Below are 22,655 nucleotides of genomic sequence, written 5' to 3'. Positions count from 1 at the left end.
ACAGAATACTTTCTTGCCGTGGTGACAGCTGGAGGACTATGTTGAAGGGTTTCCGAAGGCTGAGAGCCACTGTAAGCACAGGGCTCTGCTTGCTCTCCTCATTTTCATCTTCCAGGCCCAACAGTGAGGAGGGCCTCCCCTGCAGAGGTGTGACCAGGTTTTTATTCTTAGAGAAGAGCCTTATTCCCATGTGAACAAACCGATTTTATTATTTTATTCTTAATACCTTTTTCCCCCCAAGACCTGGGTCTTGCAATTTGACGTAGTTGCACCAAATACGCAGCGTGTTTTGGGAAGATCCTCACAGAGATGATGGCTGCTATATGTGAACCAAGAACAACTGCAGAACAAGTGTGGCGACATGCAAAGTGGTGACCTTACTGACTTAACACAACCGATGCCGGTAATTAGGACTGTTTTCATAGCACAGGGAAGATGGTTTTCAGAACGTGGAGTAGGGAGTAATTAATTTCACATAATGGTCACACTGGGGCCTATTGTGAGCTCTGACGTTAATGATGTATTTCTTTTCTGTAATTAATTTTTATGCTCAGTCCTGGGAGCCCTCCACTGACTTCTTTGGAACAGCTTCTTGCTCAGCACTCCTTGCTCTCCCAGACCCATCTGCTGCAGGCTGCTCTCTTTAAAGATGGGGGACACATGGGCCACCAGAAACAGGGACCCTCCCAGCCACATTTTAGTGTGACCCACGCTTTCCCTGCTCAGAAAGATAATTATAGTAAGATGAGCAAGGGTGCAGCTTGGAACCACTATGCTTTTCTCCGTAGCTTTTAAAAGTAGAAAGCAAAAGACCAAGAGAGAGAAGCAGTATTCGGCAAAGAGAAGGTCGAGAGAGAATTGAAACCTCAATGCCCGCCATCTAGTTCATTTCTTCAGGTGCCCCTGTCTCAGTTTCAAATGAAGGCAGCATTGTGAACGGGAGGGCTGAGGCAGATGGCCCATGACTTTTCAAACAGGACAGGCCTAAGTGGCAGAGAAAGGCGTCATAGGACATACTGGTGATGGCTGCTCTCAGCTTCCGACATGACCACAAAATTGACAACGTTGTGTCCTCTGTGAGTGTATGTGACATGTGAGGCAGCATCTCGGCGTCCCAAATGTGGGCAACACCAATCAACGGGCTGGTGGCTGCCGAGCCAGTGTGCCCACGGTTCCTGCTAGCATCCATGGACAGGGGACTCAGCTGTCACTGACTCAACACCGGCAGCTCTTCTGGGAACTTCTGGGCCTTTTGTGCCAGATTGCAAGTTCTGAGGTGTCTGCCTTCTTGAACTGAGATGCCAGCAGAGTTTGCATTGATACGTATTGGTGTGTGTGTGTGTGTGTGTGTGTGTGTGTGTGTGTGTGTGTTTCTACGTTCTGTTCCTCTAGAGCAGTATTCTCAACCTGTAGGTCTTGACCTCTTTGGAGGTCACAGATATAATGCATATCAGATATTTACATTACAATTTAAAATAGTGGCAAAATTATAGTCATGAAGTGACAATGAAAATAATGTTATGGTTGGGGGTCATCACAGCATGAGGAACTGTATTAAAGGGTCACAGCGTTAGGAAGGTTGAGGACCACTGGCCCAGAGGAAGCTGACTAATGCAGAAACAAGGCTGACTCCACTCTCTTGATCTAGGCCTAGCAAGCAGACAAGCCAATGAAATCTGCGTCAACCACTTTGTTTAAAGCCCACACCAGGAAATGGGGAGTAGTTCAGTGCACAGCATTTGCCCAGCACCAGGAGGCTCTGAATTCCAATGTGAACATCAAAACAATAACAACTGAACAACAGCAGCAAAACCCTACATAATCTTTTTCTTCTTAAATGTCTGCACATGCACGCATATGGCACTCGTACCAGTGTTTTTGCGTGTCTGTGGGAGTTAGGTATGTACATACCACAGCCTAGGTCTGGTGCTCAGAGGACAGCCTTGGGCACTGGTCCTCTCCTTTGTCCTCAGGTGAGGCAGTGGCTCCTGTTTTCTGCTGTGGGCCAGGGTGGCCCTGCCTCCAGGCTTCCAGGCTCCCTGTTGTCCTGGTCTCCTGGCCCACTGTAATGGGGATTACAGACCCACGCTACCATATGTGGTTTTCTGTGGGTTCTGCAACTCTGACCTCAGGCCCTCACACTTACAAGGTGACTCCATTGCTTTTCTGTTGCTGTGGGAAATATCATGACCAGAAGTAACTTGTAGACAGAAGGGCTTACTTTGAGCACATGGTTAAGGGACAGTCTACAGTGGTGTGGAGAGGTGTGGCAACAGGCAGCAGGACCTGGAAGCCTGACATCATGACCTCAGCCACAAACACAAGCAGAGAGGAGACTGGGGGGAAAGGCCAGGTTCTGACCACTCAAAGCCCACCTCACCGAAAACCTTCTCCATCAAGTCTCCACCTCCTAAAGGTTCTAACCTCCTCCAAGAGTGCACCAACTGAGGACTGAGTGCAGGCCTGTGGGGGTGGGGGGATAGGTCATCCAAACCATCACACAAGCCTAGTGTTGTCTGCACTGTGTCATCTCTCCAGCCCCCCTTCTTCCATATTCTTAAAGAAAGGGGTGTTTTAGAAGCAGTTTTCCAGCCTGCCTGTAAGCAATAATGGCTGAATACACATGGGGTTGCATGTCTATTCTTCAGTGAAGGGGGCATGCCCGAGACCTCAGATATGGGGGAGGTTCAGGATATACCTCACGAAGCAAGTGTGAGTGGTGTGCTTGTGGGGCAAATAGTGACCTGGTGAGAAGGCCCTACTTCCATTTCTGCTGTTGTGATAAAATACTCCGATGCGAAGCAACCTAGGGGAAGAAAGGGTTTATCTCAGCTTATGTGCTCCAGACCGTTCCTGAGGGAAGGCAGGCCTGCTAGTGAAGCCGCACAGCATTACCAAGGAGCTCACTAGAGCCAAGGAAACATAGTGAGAACCAGAGGCAAGCCAGATGCGGCTTGCCAGCTGGCTTATACTCCATGAGCTTTCTTTCACAGTTCAGGACCACGGGCTGAGGGACAGCACCACCCACAGGCTGAGGGACAGCCCACCCATGGTGGGCGGGGCATGCCTGTGTCAATCAACCATCCAGATGCTCCTAGACAATTCTCTCAGATGACTCTAGGCTCTGTCAAATCAACAGTCAAGGTTAACTGGGGCAGTTACCAAAGGAAAGTTGAGTTCCAGAGTGAAGCATGAGCACAGAAAGACATCTGTGGCAGAAACTGGGCACAGAGACACATTTAGGAGCCCAGTGGAACACAGCTGCCCTTTAACCAAGTTCTTCATGCTGTGATGACCCCCTCAAACAAAAAATTATTTTCATCGATACTTCATAACTGTAACTTTGCTACTGCGGTGAGATCATAACGTAGATACCAATGTTTTCCGATGGCATTGGGCGACCCCCCGCAAAAGGGTCACAAAGGGGCCTCGACCCACAGGTTAAGAACCAGCACCTCTGAGTTAGGTGTGCAGAGCTCACGTCTAACACCAGGAAGAGTGGGCAGCTGCTTCCAGCCTTTAGACCAATGTACTTTCACTCTCAGAACTCTCTCTAAAACAACAGCCTGCTGACTGGTCTGGTGGCTCCCAGTCTCTGTAGAGGCCGGATGGGCACAGAGCTCAGTCATTGGGCCTTAGGGTAGCACTGTCAGCCGCTGGGCTCCCTCTGTTCACGGCGGCTTCTTCTGAGACGACAACAAGCTGCTGAGCTCCGAGTCCCCGTCACAGACTCGCAGAAGGCCCCAGCAGGTGCTTACAGGATGCAGAAAGCTCAGTGTTTGTTTGTGTGTGTCTCTGTGTGTGCTAGTGTATATATGTATGTACATACATGTATGCACATATACTCACGTGTCCATGTGCGCATGAATGCATGTGTGTGTGTGTGTGTGTGTGTGTGTGTGTGTGTGTGTGTCAGGGCATGGCATTTTAGGTTGTGCGTAGACGTCCTGTTCTTCCTCCCCTGTGCCATCCCTAGAGAGCCATGCCCAGCTCCGCCAGCATCCCTGCTACTCTGGACCATGTTTCCTTGATGCACGCAGGGCCTTCTTTCTACTCTCTCTAAAACTGTGAAGGGCCCGTGAGTCTGGAAGGAAGGGCGAGAAGCATTTGACTGTTCATTAATGAATATGTCTTATGTGGTACCCAGGCAGGTGAGGTGGGGGCCTCCAGCTTGAGATACAGCATGGACCAGAGGCTCATGGGTAAGAGGGATGAGGACGTGGAATATTAGAAGCACTTTGGGAATGTGGGAAATAGCTCAACGACAGCCCAAATCAACTGTGTGCTTAATCAAAGAGGACAGAGCCCAGCAAAGCATCTTGCCTCCTTCTCATTGGGCAGCGTTATGTCACAGAAAAAAAACTCTTGGCCACCTAGCCGAGGCCCGTAGGGAAGCGTTCCTAAGAAGCCAGGCACATCTGGGCCTCTCTCTGTTGGTTTTGTCTTCTCTGAATCTGTGGATTCCAGGCAAACTCATTAATTTGTGCTTGATTAAACAGGAACTCTAGTTCTAATCCATCTAATCAAAATCCATTTTCTGAAAGCCTAAGCAAACTTGTTTGTAGAAACCCAGGCGGCTGAGAGCAAGGCTTCAAGGGAGCTCTTCACGACACAGCAGTGAGGACACTTTTCCCCACAACAACCTTCCCCACTGCAGCTGAACTCTTCTGAGTCTCTTTGCTCCAGGCAGTGGCCTTTCCCAAGAGAGTCACTGACTGGTCATGCCTGAGGAGAAGCAGAGCTGAGCAGATCATTGGCTCTGTTAATTCAGGGAAGGAGCTGGTTCACTAATGTTGCCATCACCCAGCACTGTGGTACATGCCAGTGACTTAGACAAGATCATTCATGAAGGAATGCATGGGTTGACTTAAAGATGGATGAATGGAGAAAGCAAGTGTGAGACCCATGAGAGAAAACAGGGTTCTCATTTTCATTGAGATCTGAAGAGCTTCCTCACATCCAGGCTGCAGACTAAATGCACGATAAGTTACCAAGGATCGGAAATACATCAAAACACCTGTAAGGACCGAGAGATAGATAGACACAGAGAGAGACAGAGAGACACACAGAGACAGAGAGACACACAGAGACAGAGAGAGACACAGAGAGAGACAGACACAAGAGACAGAGAAAGACAGAGAGACACACAGAGACAGGGAGAGACAGAGAGACAGGGAGAGACAGAAAGACACACAGAGACAGAGAGAGACAGACACACAGAGATAGAGAGAGATGGAGAGAGGAGAGAAAGAGAGAAACAGAGAGACACAAAGACAGAGAGACAGGGATAGAGACAGACACACACAAACACACAGAAAAGAGAGAGAGAGGGAGAGAAATCTGAATGTCATTAGTTGTCACAGCTTCCAGACACCATTTCCTCCTGAATGTAAGGGGGTTCCAGTAAACCCACAGTCTGGCCTAAGACAGACTAAACAAGTTAGGAGACTTTTCTTTCAGAAGCACATAGGGAAAATGATGACTCATTCCCGGAATCCCCCAGCACTCAAACAGGGAGACCATGCTGAGATCTGTGGATAATTCAAAGAAAATAAAAGGGTATGACACAGTTGGACAGGAAGCTTACCCACAAATATGCATTTTGCCATGTTGATATCCCCAAGATAGAGACATGAACAGTCTAGGCAAGTGCTCTCAGAGGTATAGACTACAAGCCACACACATGTAAGTGAAAGCATCCTGAGGTGGACCAGCAACATGGCTCTGCAGATGGAGATGCCTCCAGTAGGAGCTGATGGCACCAGTCCAGTCCCTGGACTCCACAAAGCATTAAGAGAACAAACTCCCAAGAGTTACCCTCTCGCGCCCATATCCATGCTGTGGCCCTGACACATCTGCACTCAAACGAAAATTAAATAAATGAAAAAGGAATCTAAAAGCCACATTTCTAAGAGATGGTGTAGCCAGGCGTGGCGGCTCATGCCTCTAATCCCAGCAGGTGGGAGGCAGAGGTAGGTGGATCTTTGCGTTTTTAGTTCAAGGCCAGCCTGGTGTATAAGCAAGTTCTAGGACAGCCAGGACTAACAGAAAACCCTGTCTCAACAACAGTAACAAAATAAATATAGAAGGTGATATGAATGAATGTAGTCAATACATTAAAATATATCATTCCAACATGCAATGAGCATGAAACCTGTTAGTACGATACTTCATATTTTCTTTCCCACTGAATCCTTGAAATCTAATGTATATCTTAAAGTTAAGTTTTATCTTAACCTGAGCTCACATCTCAGGGGCTCAACAGCTACTCCTTTATGTGTGTGTGTGGCGGGGGGAGGCTCTGGTTATTTTGGCTGATGGCTATTTATTTCCTTTAGGTTTCTGTGACATGGTTTGAATAAGACATCATTCATAGGGTTTCTGCCAACTCACTCCCGGATCACCCGACCCTGGCCTCCCAAACATAATTCATCCTACAGCAGCAGTCTAAGGAGGACATGTGACCAGGTGAGCCAATGAGTCCTGCTCTGGGACTCATATTCAGAGGTTGGATGGGACAGAAGAGGAAATGGTGGGGTTACTTTGACCCTTTTCCCTGAAGTTTCTAGGATGTCATTCTGGGTGTCTCCCCATTATGAGTAGGGGCTATCTCAGGATGGGGCCATGAAGAGACAAGTTGTCACTTAGGGTATCTATGAGCCAACTGTCCCACAGACAGGCCACGGAATTAAAGCCAAGTCTGTTTTTGACCCCAGATTGGAGGGGAAGGAACTCAGAGAATTCCAGTAAATGTGAATGTGAGAGAGACAAAGAAACAAGAAGCAGTGGCTCCACGCCTTGAGCCCCAGTTCATGCCTTCTCTCACACGTGTAGACTCATCTGAGTTAGGGTTCAGCTACTTCCCCTGCATGGAGACATGCTCTCCCCAACACAGCACACCCATCGCTTCGACCCTGCAAGTGCGGCAGCACGTCAAGCCTCAGAGGAAACACGGCCCTCGCCAGGCGGGGCACGCATCTTTTAAGCTTCATCAGTGTCATGCAGCTCCTGTCCCCACCCAGGTCACCTTGTGGCTTCCTATCTTTGTGCACACATCTCTGTTTTGTGGGCAGAGGGAGTCAAAGGCTCTGTCTTCTTCTGATGCCTGCTGCTCCCCTCCATCCTCCCACCTTGAGAATGGGTCAGACTTTGCCTTTCCACCAGGCTCTAAGAGGCCTCCTTGACACCTCATCAGAGGCGCATTCTGAGACATCAACATCTCAACTCCATCCAGCAACAAAAGGACAGGTCCAACACCCAAGAGCATAAACATAAGGCTGACGGCCCCGACCACTGTCTAGGGGAGAGGCTTCCCCTTTACAACAGTGTCCACATCTGCCCGAAGAACTGTCTGTCACTCAGGGAATCCCTGAGCCACCACTCGACACCCTGCAGAGGCAGAGGCAGAGGCCTGGCCTCAACTGCACCGTGAACAGTGATGTCCTCAAAGAATTCTGCTACTCCCTGTATCAGCTTTCTATTCGGTTTTATTCAGAAACAGAGCACAATCCTCACCCCCCCCCCAGCTCGGCGTTCTCTCCCAAGGAAGATCCTGGCAGAATCAGGGGGCTCTGCCTTCGGATCCCCAAGCACCATGTTGTCCCAGCAGCTCTCCATTTGCTGTAGCAACGATGGCAGAGTCATGAGAGCCAAACAGCTCTCCTGAGAACCCAAGGAGCACATGGAGCTCCTTTAGCCTGCGTCATACGGGAGATAGTTTGTAAGACTGGTCATTAAAAATCCATGGCTCAAACAAGTGATTCCCGCTCCCCTCAGACGGCCCAGTGCTAATGGCTACTTCCTGCCTTAAGAGGAAAAGCTAACGGGTGAGATCATTTTAGATCCTTAATGGCTAAAAACAAAACAAAACAAAACAAAAAAACCAAAAAAGCATTCACCCCCTGCTCCCATCCAAGAACCAGTGTCAATCCATCCGTGCTAATCTCCACGGTCAAAGTGACAATGCCTGAGAAACCCATAGTCAAGTCCTGTCTCTAGTGTGCATGTACGGAGGTTTCCAGAAGGAAGTGTGTAGCTGAGGGTGACCTAAGGCCCTGGGTCCTCCCGTCTCTGCCTCCCAAGTGTGAGGAGCGCAAGTGAACACTGCCACACCCGATTAAGTTTCTTTTTTATAGACTCCAGGAGCATAACTGGAATTTACTGATCTTTGTGATTCCTTTTCTTTCTGCTATTCTTAGGAAGTTCTTTACTCTTAGAGTCTCATAAATACTTCTCTCCTCCCTTCTCTTCTGTTTCCAAAAAGAGAGAGAAGAGCATCACCGCTGGAGGGCCTGAAACTTGATGCTGAGGCTATCGGGCGCAGTGAGGCTGTAATCCATAGATGTTGTCTTTTGAAGTGTCCTTCCATGAGCATTGCACAATCACCTTTCCTCTGATGACTCCTGGGACCTCTCTTAGCCTACATCAACTTTTTAGAGACAACATCTGAGCCAGTTACAACCCCTGTGTGTGTGTGTGCCTGTGTGTGCCTGTGTGTGTGTGTTTGTGTGTGTTTGTGTGTGTGTGTGTGTATACATCCCATTCTTCTGTCTCTCCTCCTCCCCTCCTCCTGTAGCCCTCTCCGAGACTTTCAAGACTTCTTTGATACAAATGCTGGCTCTAAAAAATTAGCTGGTCCCAAGCTCCCCACAACCAAGCTTTAGAGCAAAGGAAAAAAATTTAAAAAAACCATCGTCTTACACAGATGGTTAACAAATGCACTATGGCTTCCTGTGAACACGGCAAAATCATGTTCTCCACACTGTAATGCTGTGACTAGGATACAGTCAAGGCTGAAGGCACACCTGGAGCCATCTACCCAGAGTTCCTTCCCCCATGAGGGAAGTGGAGTCTGAGGAGGTGACGCCAAATGCTGGTGAACAGCTGAGCTGGGACCCTAGAGCCCGCCTGCCTATCCCACTCAGCTCTGCTGCCATCCTGGTTTCCGGTGCCACCATTAGGCAGCAGAGTTCTATGTAACACAGCAGGTAGGTCCCATAGTTAGGCGCAGTCAGACATTGCTTCACGGAGCCAGCGCCACAAGCTGCCATCACGAAGCCGGTGTGAGGGTCCACTCTATCCACACCGCACGGAACTCCATGGAAGGAAGGTCTCCAGACAACCACTTGCGAAAGACAACTGGTTCCCTCACCTTTATAGCCAGCCTGTACACCCTGTTGTATGACAAACATTTCCTCCAGGAGGGAGAGGGAAGCTCAGGGCCAGCCAACGGGACACTTCTGGATTTCTAGAGCTGTTTGCAAGTAGAGCAGAGACCGACAGGGTGGCTGATTTCTTGAGTCACCCCCGCTATACTGGGGTGGGATTTTCACCGATGAACTTGCTTTGAGGTCACCTTCACTCCTTTTCACTAACCCCTCACCACATTCCTGTTATGGACCCCAATGAAAACTGACTGGCTCACCCGAGGGGCTTCTACCCAATGGCTACTTTTGTCTGCCGTGGGTAAGGAGACATGTTGTCTCCCAGGGAAAGTCTCCTGCACAGCACCTATGCACAAGGATACGCACTCCTGACAGGAATCAAGGTAACAGCTTGGGATGATCCTACTGAAGCCACTCCCCTGAGTGGACAACCCTCCTGTTCCTCACAGATGCTACCTCCAAACACAGGACTTAAGGGAGCAAAGCAGAGAAGGAATCAGAGAACTGGGAACATGCAGCAACAAGCTTTCCCACAGAAGAAGACAGTTAAATGTGCTGACAGTCTGGAGAGAGGCTGTGTGTGGAGGCCTGGCGGCTCTGGGAGTACTGGAACTAAGCTCATTCCCACCTGCATGTCCAAGCATTCACTGACCAGACACATCTCCGGTTTCCTGCTAATAGCGCCCAGCCTCTCACCTACGAAAGCCGAAACTATTACTGCTCCAACCTCTGCTGGCATTAGTGTTCTCCGTCCTTCAAAAAGGGCTTTTGAAGACACTTGGCTTAGCCTTAACTGGCTCAGCAGTTAAGAGCACCTGCTGCTCTGCCGGAGACACGGATTCAGTCCCTCCACCCACAGGTGAGGAATGCCTTCTAACTCCAGTTCCAAGTCTGGCCCCAACACCTTCTTCTGACCTCTGTGGGCACTGCATGCACGTGGTACAAAGATGTACACCCAACAACACAAGACATAAAACAAGGATAAATAAACCCTTTAGAGAGGGAGGTAGAGGCTTTTGAGAGACAAAGCATTCCTAGATATGGAAACGACACCTTCATTGGGAAGCTAGGACGGCTCAAGCCTCTGGAAAGCCCCTTTTCACCATCCACCTTCATTTTTTAAATTCTGTTTGGATCCCAGGGAAGTTAAACCTCCAGTTGCCACCCAGACGCTGCTCTCTCCGTAAGAACTTCCAATGACTTCACCCTCCCAACCTTTGTGCTGCAGTTCTACAACTTTATTTATGTGACCCAGAAGCCAGGACCTTTAAAAACCAAACACATTATCTGGGAAGAGCAGGGAGGGTGTAGTTGCTTTGTGAGCACGGCTGTAACGCGCCAGGCCCACCCACACCGCCAGGGCCTGCCCTGGGCGTCTGCGAAGGGGAAAGTGCTGGGCACTGCACGCCTAAGTGATGCCAGGCGCCTTGAAATTACAAGTTGGACCCACGGCCCCATTCTTCACGGTCCTTTCCCCTTTTCTTTGTTTCTTCTCCTTTAACCCGCCCACATCTTTCTCTACTCTTGTAACTTCTACATGCTTCAATAAAACTGAAGAGAATTTAAGGCCACTGAAACTACTACTGAAGGCACAGCAAACAAACCCAAACCCCCTTCACTCTTGGAAGCTCTTGAACGCCTTCCTGTGCTGCTAACGCTTTCTGATCACTCTCCAGGTCCGCACAGAACAGGAGCATGTCTTTGTGTCTCACAACCATCAACCCCGCTGAGCAGTCCCTCGTGAGCTCATGGAGTTAAAAAGACTTTATTTTGTATTTACATATTCATTTCATTTCACTGTGACGAGACAGCCACACTTTTATAATTGCAGCCACATTTAAGGGGTAGTTTAGCGGCCTCAAACATTTCGTCTCACAGAGAGAACTACGAGCGAAGACGAGGGCCATATGTTATTTTATCAGCATCGTTCTCTTTGTCGCTTTTACCCATCTTCCACTTCAGCTTCGTGGGTAAATCAGCAGCAACCGTGTCAGCAGCCCACCATTCAGGCCGGCTTCCCAAAGGGATACAACGGCCATTGTTATCCCTCGGACCGCAAAAGCTTAAAGCGCTCACAGATAAAATTATCTAGACTGTTTCACTTCCTTTCCAAGGGTGTCTTTCAGGGAAAACAAGAGAGAAAGCAAATGTCTCTGCAGCCCACAGCAGAACGCTCTCCCGTCAAAGCAGGCTGATGTGAGTGACTGATGGCAGGGCTCTAATGAGGTCATATTTTCCGTGTGATCTCAGGCAAATGGCTGAACCTTTCTAGCCCTCAGACTGTGGTATGTAGTTTGAATGTTCCCTCAAAAACTCCTATCGGAATTGAACTGCCATTGTGATGGTATTGATAGAAAGGGGAAGGGTGATGAGGTCAGAGGGGCCTCCTTTATCACAACAGCAAGTTTCTGACTGAAGGGTGAGTTCAGTTGGTCCCTCTCTGTCTCAGGGCCTTTTGCCTTCCACCATGGATGAAGATGAACACAACCTCAACAATCATCACCAGACAAAACCTCTATCATTTACTACTTGCCTGAATGTTTAGAATTCTGTTGTGTGGCAGAAAATGGACCAAGGCAGTCTTTAAGTTATAAAGTGGGGACAAGGCCAAGGGGCAAACAGTTAATATGTTCAATGTATTTCCAACAATAAATGGCACAAATATGTTTTTCACTAAATGACATATATTCTGCCTAAAGGCCAAGGCCCAGCAGCCAAGACATTTCAGATGAATGACCTACAAATAAGATTCTTATTTCATGCTACAGAATCTCAACATGTTTTATTCTTAGAACCCATGAAAATCTTTAAAATAACTTAAGGACATGGATAATTGTTTTTTCAGTGACAAAAATAAATACTCTTTTTTTTTTTAACTTAAAAAAGGGTTATTGTTATTCTTGGTAGTCAATGGCACAAGAGTTGTTATTAGGAAGAAAAAAAATTTTGACAGCTTTGAGTTAACTCCTACACACAGCGGATGTCATTTAATTTAAAAGTACAAACACACACAAAGGCAGAAGAGAAGTCTTTTAGAAACCATCTCCTCTTCAAAAACTGCAGTTGTCTTTCAAAACCCTACACAATATTTTTGGTTTATTTATAGAACTTAAGTAGTTTAAACACATTTCATGTAAAACTTGGTGCTCTAAACTGAAAACTTTTTCCCCGCATGTTCTGGAAAAGTGAAAGACTCCATTGCCTCTCTCTCATGCATTAGACGTGTTTCCACTGAGGAATTTTCTGTAAAATGTCAGAACAAAACCACACAAATAGGAAGACCCCATGGGCCTTCCACCCACAGGGGACACCAAGTGGCCTGGAAGTCACAGTGACATGGGTCCCACAACCGCCGAGAGTGTGTGCCGAATCTGTGATCCAGCCATCACAATCAATCCCTGCTGCGGGATGAAGCTTCCCCACCCTGAGTTTAAGAAAGACCGTCAGGTGCCCGGAGCACACCAGTACTGGCAAGCTCCATGGCCTAGTGCACAGCCACCCAGCAGGGCTGACATCACACAGTCACAGCACTGGCCAGACTGGTGCCTACCGTAGACTGGGTGCTGGAATCACTTAGTAAGCTTTCTATAAGGCTGCACACACAGGCGGGGCCACCTGTAAAAACAGAACTCTCGCCGTGAGCTGCAGGACCCAGCCCTGGGGCTCAGCGCGCGCTACATCAGACTTGAGAAGTCAGACCACTCTCTAACAAGAGCTTTGGAAGCCAAGTAACACCAGCAGCCCAAAATGGCCAGGACTTGGCAAGGAGCAAGCTGACCAATGAGCTGGTCTGTGCCCCCATTTCCAATTTTAGCCAGCCAGAAGGACAGTGTACTCCCAACTTGTCACACAGCTGATCCCCTTTCTAGCCGCCCCCGCCCACCCCCAACAGGCTCTTCAGTACAGTCATCTCCATCCAGGGAACACACCTGATCCTTGCCTTCCCTTCACTGTGAGCTTTTTCTCCTGCCTCTGCGTAGTGCCAAGCCCCTGTATGGGTGTGGGCTGTGGCCAGCTCCCTTCCTGAGCTAGGGGTAATGATCTCCTACCCTTCCCTTTATTCCAACAGGACGTCTCCTGCCTTCCTTACTCTCACCTCGCTACCTGCTTCTCTATCCAAGGCACTGAGGGTAATTTAATAAGGCACAATGACGAGTCAGACACAGCTCTGGACAAATGATCCTCTTCTCTCACTTTGAGGCAGGGTGAGTGGCTATTCGGAAAGCACTGATAGTAAATCGTGAGGTCAGAGCAATCGGAGGTGCCCGCTAAGCAGCTGAGGGGGTATCAGTTGCAAGGCGCTGGCTAAGCTGAGCTGCCATATCTTCACATATCAATGGTACCTGCTTGCGGGTATCCATCTCCACTGGACCTGTTCTGGGGACTGCCTTCAAGCCCCCCTGGAAGGAGGAGCACACAGGGCCATTGAACCCACATCTAAGTGTCTAGCCATGCGTATGCAATTCTACCCTAATTGCACGTAGCCTTTGGGTCTCTGGGAAGGGCTGGTGTGTACAGGGTAGGGAAGACCAGGGAGAGAGGGCTTCACCTGTGCAGCGATGGGGACGCTGTCATTCAAAGTTGTTACTCGGTGCAACTGCTTTGGGGGTCACATGTTTCTGCCAGGAACCCCGCACCAGGTTCTACATAAGCCTGCCGGCTTCCCAGTTTTAACTGTGGTGGACCTGTCCTTTGGCTCATCATCAGAACGTTAGGCAGCTGCTGATCCTGGGAGTGTGTCTCAGTTTACCCTTACTCCTGTGCTCTTTGCCACCACGCGCACCAGCGTCACACACCACACTTCTACAGCTATGAAGCCACTGGGGGATGTGCAGAAACTTTCCACGATCACGCGCCCCTCAGCATGGCTGGAGACTGAATAACCAAAAGTGAATGTCTACATTTTGAAATGGGGGCTCAGGTAGCTCAGGTTGGCCTCAAACTTGCCACTTATCTGAGGACGACCTTGAACAGGAAGCAGGAAGCAGGAGCCTACTGCTTCCACCTCTTGAGAACTTTGATTGCGGGCATGTGCCAACATGCCTGGGTTATCATATCCAGGGGATCGTATCCAGGGCCTCACGAATGCCAGGCAAGCAGCCTATTCACTGAGCTCCACCCCTGGGGATGGTGGGCAGGGGCTGCAGAGACAGTAAGAGTGGGGTACAGGTGACAGGAATGAGGAGCAGAAAAAACAGGGATGGGAGTCTGAGTTGGGGATAAGGCAGAAAGGCATATGAAAGGAAGGAGACAAATGATTTAAAAACCACTAAGAATGCTTGATCTGTGAGTATCAATATAACGTTGATATATTAAACTAAATTATATGACTTTGGATAATAATATTCCCTCAAGAACCACAGACTGTTTAACAAAAACTCCAGTACTAGGCACGAGAAACTTTTCAAGTTGTTGGTCCATGGAGCCTAAGAGACTCCACAAACAGCAGAGCCTATTGCTGTTTACCTTGGTTGCCTCTCAGACGTTTAAGGTGAGTCCCTAACGCTGAAGACACCATACACTCTGAACACAGGACGCAGAAGATCTGAGGTGGAACTGACTAAAAAGCCTCTGTCCTGAGGACTGGCTCTCACAGCACCAGAAAGTGACAGCCAACCTGCTAAGAGGGGAAAGGGATTAACAGTCCTACCCAGCTATGACCAGAATGCCAAGGTACCCTAAAGGTGCAACAGTGGACTTAGACTTGGGATGGAACCAACAGTTGTGGAATTGAACTCAAGGCCCTTTTAACAGGAGGGAAATCTTTCCTAGGGCTGTAAACCTAGCCAACTCTCCAGGCCTACTGAGGCCATGAACCTTAAAGGAGAACCTACTGTTGCCTCCCTAAACCAGCCCAATTCCTAACCACGTCCTATATAGTCATCCTTACACCAACAGAGAAGTGTGGTCTCACCCTTCATCAAAAAAAAAAAAAAAACTTCTTTTTGCAGTAGCAGGAGACCTCTAAAGAAAGCCACAGCTAATTAAAATGCAGAGAACAACTGACCTCGGGATGCCTCCTTGATTGGTTGTTTATCCAGTATATCAACCGGTTGGTCCTAGAAACACATGCAGACAACACTAAATGGACTGTTTGTTCGTAGGTACATGGAATGTAACAGCAAGGTTAAAAAGAAGGCTGTGAATCTGTGGGGTACAGACATGGGAGGAGAGAGAGGGCAGAGCAGGAAGGAGAAAGTGATGTAATTACATTTTAACTTTTAAAATTATAAACTTTTGCGTATTGTTTGCATCTTATTTATTTTAATGCTCGGAAAACTGGTGTTCCAAGTATGGAGGGTATAATTAGGAAGAATCACCAGAATGCTTGCTAGTCAGCTCCGGACTCCCAGAACATCTGAGCTAAGGGTCCTGCTGAGGCCTGAACGGGCCCTCGGAGCTCATGTGCAGCACTGGGATGTAAATGGCGTGGCGTCGCCAAGCGGCGGATCCCCGATTTTAAAGATGAAAACCGCCGAATGTGGCTCTCTCGCTCTTGCCCTTCTCCCTTCTGCCACGGGGTTATATACCAGACTCCTTAACCACCAGAATCATAAGGCAAATACATTTCTATTATAAATTGCCCAGGCTCAGGTAGTCTGTCACAGTAACCGATAATCTGACACAGGTGTGAGGCACAAGCATTGAATCTGCCCCATACCGCATTCCACACTCAGAACAGCACTCAGCACAGGGAGAACCTGACAAACGCTGGGCCCATGGGAGGCAGTGAAATCACTTCAGCATGTATGGAGTCAATGCCAACCAACCACATGTTAGCTGGGTCATCACTGACAAAAGAACATCAGACCGGACAAGGCTGTGGGCGGTAACAGCTGATAGGGCCCTAAGAATCTGTGTATAGAATCGACAATCCTAGCAGGCCAGGGGTCCCTCTAAGCCCCTCACGCCTGTTTTCTTACCTCATCTGTGAGCATCAGACCCCTGTTGTCCTCTATTTCTGTCTCCTGGGTGAGCACAGAACAAAGGCCATGAGGGCTGGGCGTCCTCAGCTCGGGAATGGGTCATCTGGACGTCACTTCCCAGCTTTCAACATGTCTGGATAACTAACTGATGAGCAGGCATCAGAAGTTCTGAGGAGGCGGTGGGCCACGCAGACATCTTTTATCACCTCACCACCATTCCTGTTCAGTGTCACCCCTTTCTTCCAAGGAAATGGAACACCAAGGCTTTCACAATCAAGAGAAAGCTCATGTCAATAAGAGTCTGGAAAGCCTTTCCGAGAGAATTGATCCCTCTTTTGTTTGCCATAAATGTTAAGAAATGACAAAAACGATGGGTCAATTGCGAAACTCAGAACAAGGACAAGCTACCTCAGGACACCCAGAGCATATAGAAAGAAAAAAACAAACTTCAAAAGTGAGATTTTTTTTTTCCTCTGAGGCTGATACAGCAGCCTCACATAATGAAAGCTCTGGTTACCTATTTATTGAAGCATGTGCTTGCCAAACAATAAACTAAACAATAAACTAAATCACTGTTCATGGCCTCATTTTAAGGTGTTTGTGCTCCATCAGGGGTGGGGTGGGACAGAGACGGCCAAGGACTAAAACTTGAACTCTGATCAGCAAAACACATGAAATTTCCAGATAAGGCTGATCAAGTTGGAATGCCAGGAGAGGGATCCAGCGTTGCTCAGCCCTCTCAGAACTTAGGGCCGAGTCATCTAATCAAACTGTACATTTCTATAAAAGGTAAAGTGCGTACCAAGAAAAAAAAAAAGTAGCGGGTATCTTTGTTGAAAGAAGGAATGGGCTAAATGGAACCTCATGGTCAATGACATCACCTCACTGTAGATAATTTGATGGGTGTTAGAGGTGTGTCATCTCCGAAAGACTTCAGTATCAGGGGTCTGAGGAACTTTGGAAGATTTCATTTCTACAAAGGAAGCCCCACAGTCCTATGGTAGAGAGCTGTAGAAGCTGGCAACCTCACAACAGAAATGGAGCAGACACGAAAGGGGGCCTGTGCAAACCTAGAGGGTGGAAGCTGGTCCCTTGGGAAAGGCAGCTGAGGGCAGAAAGAAGCATGCCAAAGGCAGAGGTCACACACAGGCAAAGGCCCAGCATCCCAGAAAAGAGCTAAATGCACGTTCACTTCCTGTTCACATGAAACATCAAACAGCCCCCTAGACCTGATGAGAAGGGTAGCATGCTTAGCATGTGCTGGCCAGGGCAGCTTTTACACAAGCCTAAATTCCATAGAAAAAAGAACGACAGTGTAATTTAAGTGAACAGAAGCTCTTGCAAGCACAGAGCTCAGTCTATAGAAGAGGCTGAGCATATATATTCTTTAAAACACACGCAAGGCTTTTTAAGTGACACAGTAATATTTGTACCTAGACAGGGCACAGATCATGACCACCGAAATAACTATTAACCTTCCCCCTCACTTTTTTTTTAATGTTACAAACATTCAAAATCATCTCTACTGGCTGTTCTGAAATAGCCCATCTACTGGCGTCAGTCACAATTACCCTGCTGTGCCACAGGACATAGGAGGTTATCCTCTTGTCCCCTCATGTCTCCATCCACCTCCTCACCACCCTCCCGGCCATTGCTAACCTCTATTCTCCTCTACATGGTCAACCTTTTTAGCCTCCACCGAAGAGACCATGAAGTACTGTCTTTCTGTAGCAACAAACATGTAAGTGGTATGAAACAGGAGCTCTGCACACTAGGTGCCAATTTTTGATGAAAACAAAGAGGAAGGAGAATGCCTAGCAGGTGGCAGAAATAATCCACCCTCCAATATCAACACTCCTGTCTAAACTGTAAGCATCGTTTTTACATATTAGAACTGCTTCTCTGAGACAAAGGAGTAAAATACCCTTTAGTCTTAGGTAGCAACACTTTTCAGAACGACCCTAGCCTCATTGCATCACCTGACCATCACAAGCGGAGGGTGGCCCATCTGGAGTCCAACTGATGGTGGGCCAACCATGTAAGTAGATCTCTCCCCACTCACGGAAGAGGCTTGCTTTACAGCAGACGGAAGCTACTACAGAGGTTCACAGCTGGCCAGAGTGCAGGCAGGAAGTGGCCTTGGCGGTGCTCAGTCCCAGCTGGTACATCTACAGCGCACCCCTGTACCCAAAGCTCAGGGACCACTGCAGAAGAAAGGACGGAAAAACTAAGACTGAGAGGACCAGCAGGCCTGCTTCAAGAGTGTCGCTCAGACAGGGAGGGATGCTGCACCCGTGACGTCTCAACAAGATGGCCGCCTAAGCACAGCCTGCACAGTGACCTGTCAATACGACAACATAGAAGTCTCACAAATCCTCACCCATGGAGAAGAGCCACAGACAATGGCTGCCAAGCGAGGGAGACCTAGGGAGGAGCCTGCAAGAGTGTGCCAGATCCCAAGCGGCCAGCCCTACTGACATTCGCAATAGGAGCAACACTAAATGGACTTGGGGTGGATGGATGGATATATGGACGAGTGGCTGGATGGTTGGGTGGGGGGTGGAGTCGGAGGAGGAAAGGAGGGATGGAAATAATGTAAATACGGTATATAGTGTACGAAAATCTCAAACAAAGTAAAAAAGCAAACAGTCCTGATTAAGACAAAAACAAATGAATCAAAGCAAATGGAAGGTGGCCTTGTCATCTCAAGAACATCCGAGAGCTAGATAACGTCCCTAAGACTAAAAATTGTGGGAAAACAAGTGGGTTGGGTCACTTGGCAGGTAAAGGCTCTGGCTGGTCAGTCTGATGACCTGAGTTTAGACAGTGGGAGCCACGTGGTAGGAAGAGAAGTGACTCCCCAAAATTGTTCTCTGACATCCACAGGCACACTGCAACTCTGTCTCCTTCCTGTCTCTCTGGACCGGGACTTCCCTGGCCCTGGCGGCCAGCCCTCTGCAGCTCCACTCACTAACTGCAGAGCAACCTTCGAGGAAAATAAGTCAGATTGCAAGTCTGTGTTCATCTAACAACCAATTTATGGGAATCAGACAAATGAGCCAAACTGGTGGTGGCAACAGGGAGCTTAAACGATGAGAGATTTTCCTCTTCTGTCAACACTATGATCATGTCTTTGCTCCTATGACAACTGGCCTCTCTACTTGGCAGCAGGTAGGGAGAGCAAGGAGGATGTGTCAGAGTGCAAGGCGAAGAAGAGGCAACTGGCCGCTTCGTGATGGGAGGCTGGAGGTGTTTTCCTCAAAGGCTCTGCCGTGGCTGAGCTCTGGCCTTGAGCGCCCCTTGTGTAATGTGAGGCTTCCTGACTCACAGCCAGTCCGAGTGTTCCCTGCGTCTAGTGGAGCGACTCCTGGAAAGCTGAGGACATCTTTCTTCTGCATCGTCTCTTCACATACAGTGCCCCATTTTTCTTCCCTTTTAGCTCAAAGAGGACAAAAGGACTCATTTAAAGAAAATTCAGCTTAGCTTCAATCACATAGGAAACTAACTCCAAATATAGCTACGACTTTCTTTGATACTTACCAAAACATTGCAAATGTAGAACGCAATCTGTTTGTCTAAAAACCAGTACCATAGTTAGGTATGACAGAGTGGGCCACGAGGGCAAATATCATGTTCGAGAGTACAGCATAGACATGCACTGGCCCTCAACGGCCTGACTGAATTATCCATCCTGCCACAATTCAAATGAGCTCAGGTCTTTGATTTTTCTCTAACAGTCTTCTTAGGGTGTTAAAATTTACCCTAGCACACTGGAAACTGTAGAAGAGCGTGCCTCATTCTTGTTTGACCCAGGTGTCTGAGAGCAACAAACCTCCCTAGAGATAGCAAAGGAGTGTGGTCATCAGCAAAGCTACAGTGAGGTGCTCAACAGCATTCTTGGCTTTAACTATGTATCTTGGAAAAGGAAAAACAAAAAACAAAAAAACCAAAAACATCTTACCCCAGAACTAAGTGAAGCCCTTTGTTTTCCAAGACACCCAGCTCTCTTCATGCTCACTGTGAAATGCTTTGGTGCTTCTAGGAGAGCTGGAGCCAGACATTCCATGCCCCCCTAGTCTAGCCCTCTTCCCGGGCCCCTGCGGCTTAGAGGCCCTAAGGGAGGCGCTGATACCGACTGCGGAAACATCTCTCACTCTGGTTAGAAAGCACTCATTGGCACAGCCACCCTTGACGCTATGGTTAGACCTTTGAGGTCCTCAAAGGCCCAGTGTTGAAAGTATGGCACCACTTGGAGCTATCAGTGGAGCCTCAAGGAGGCAGGGCCTAGCGGGAGAAAGGTGGGTCACTGCAGACCTGTTCCTGAAGGGGACGATGATGTTCCAGTCTCTCATTTCTCTGGCCATGAGGTACACAGCTGGCTCCCACACACGGCTGGCCACGAACTACCACAGGCCCCGAAAGAGCGGAATCAGTCATGGCCTGGAACCCCCAAAACTGAACCAAAACAATCCTTTCCTATTTATTGTCTCAGGTTTTTGTTACAGCATAGGCAAGTTGGAAAACACACTCGGCTTGCACTATTGAAAATCTGAGGTACTTTTGAATCATTAACTCCTCCACACATTGTTTCATGGATGGTCCATACAAACCCCACCTCCTGTATCACACCATTGCTCTACAAACCAACTTTTGTCTGTTATTTTTCTCTCTATATCTATAAATCTACCCTCCTATCCTCCAGTCCACCCATCTATCTATCTTTCCACATTGCCGGGACCAAATCTAAGGGCTTCATAAATGCTAGGCACGCGTTCCCGGACTGAGCCCCATGCTTCACCTGGCTTGCCATTCCTTCTGACACCTTTCCCTAATCCGTTTGAGTGTTGATTCCCTAGAGCTTTTCAAAGTATAAATGCGAACATCCTTCTTTTGTACTCGTTCTTGTGGCCGGAAATTCAGGTAGGTGTCAGTGAAGACTTCTGAAGAACAAAAGAAACAAGAGATTTCTCGGGCTCCTTCCAAGGACGTGCTGAGTGGCTAGCTTAAACGCTGTTGTGTAAGATGGTGGGATAAATGACGCTATGTGCGCACGACAGTCACAAGACGGGCCAAATTGCCTTGATGTTTACAGATCTTGTTTGTTTTCGTAAATGGCGGTGGCAGACAGGTAGACAGATCCGTGACAGCTCTAAATGAGCTCCTCCTCGGTGCTCCCATACAAGAAGCTGTAGCTGTCTCCATGGCTGCCAGAGAGGGAGGGGGGCTGGAGTGTCCTGTCCTGCCCTCAGCGAAGCATGCAGTCCCCTCACAGGAAGTTCCCGGAGCTACAGTGAAGAAACGACCTGGCAAGTGGAACTACTGGCTGGAGAGATGGCTCAGTGGGTGAGGGCGCTTACTGCTCTTCTGGGGGGGGGGGGGGGGGGGCGGGGTTCCCAGCACCCTTGTCACCTGGGAGTGTGTGAACAACTGCCTGAACCTCCAGCGCCAGGACATCTGGCCCCTTCGTTTGGTCTCCACAGGCACCTGTGTTCCTGTGTACAAATCCCCACACAGACACAGATACATAAAGGTTTTTTTGTTTTGTTTTTTTTTAATCAGTCTTGGGAATTTCTGTTATTGAAGAGCCTGTGATACTTTGGTTATATTTCCCTTTATATTACCCTGAGCCACTGAGGTTTGCACTCACGTGTGAGAGGATAGATTTCACCATAACCCAAACGGCTTCTGGGAGACACCTGTAGTGAGTTCACCACAATTTTCTAGGCACTGGGAGGAACCAGGTGAGATGCTGGTTTACAAACATGGTGTCCATGGTAGCTCCCTTTTTTCCCCCCAGTGACTTCACAGCTGAGCCTGGCTGAAGGAAGTTGACTCCAAGAAAATGAGGCGTGCCAGAATGAGCGTCCTGATTTAACAGTCCTTACTGCAGGCAGAGAAACAATTTCAAAAAGCAGGTTAGCTACTCAAGGATGGCAAGGAACAGAATAATGAGTGTGCCCTACAAAGGTTTTCCTGTGAGCGCCACTCTTTTGTACCCTTTCACACACAGCCTCCTCCTCCTAAGGGCTGGGCGGCACGTGGACACGGAATTGCGCACACCCAGCTGTGTACAATAACCACACACTTGAGAAAAGTGCTTTCGACCAAAGAAGGGGTGCTTCCAGTGCTTGATTTACACATTCCCTATCTTCTGGGAGGCTGCGTTTCAGGAAGAAGGTAAATAAACACTGGTTATTCTATTTTTGGTTCCTCTTTTATTATTATTCTTTTAAAGGGCTACATTCAAGCTCTGACTGTACCTGGGTGAGTCATCTCACTTCTGAACCAAATGGCAATAAAGTAACACTGCCCCCAAGAGACAAAGGAAACACAGACGTGTGTGAAGATGACAATGACCTCCATGCGAGCTCCGCCTCTCCCAGGTGACCCCTGGAGCTAATGGGAGTCTATGGTGAGGAGATGCCGGCATCCAGCATTGCTCTGTCATGAGAGCTGATGAGATAAACTCCAGATGAACAGGAGAATACATCCTGGAGGGTGACAATATCGAGAGTGTATGTGTGTGTGTGTGTGTGTGTGTGTGTGTGTGTGTGTGTGTGTGTGT

At 48.4% G+C, this 22,655-nt stretch overlaps 1 protein-coding gene across 3 annotated transcripts in view; it reads right to left on the bottom strand.

Moving 5' to 3' along the window:
- The window catches only part of Npas2 (neuronal PAS domain protein 2), a 166,199-nt gene that overhangs the window by 130,892 nt on the left and 12,652 nt on the right, over window positions 1-22,655 (bottom strand). Inside the window, exon 1 of one of the 3 annotated variants that reach the window (XM_055607337.1) lies at window positions 15,172-15,190. The exons of the other annotated variants lie outside the window; for them this stretch is intronic. The gene's annotated coding sequence lies outside the window, so the exon portion shown is untranslated. Of the gene's footprint in view, window positions 1-15,171; window positions 15,191-22,655 lie in introns of those variants that run through there. 3 annotated transcript variants of the gene reach the window in all.

The sequence above is a fragment of the Psammomys obesus genome, unplaced genomic scaffold, assembly GCF_907164565.1.
Source record: "Psammomys obesus unplaced genomic scaffold, mPsaObe1.curated_primary_1811, whole genome shotgun sequence".
In the NCBI taxonomy this organism is placed as follows: Eukaryota; Metazoa; Chordata; class Mammalia; order Rodentia; family Muridae; genus Psammomys; species Psammomys obesus.
This window is presented reverse-complemented; position numbering and strand designations above follow the sequence as displayed.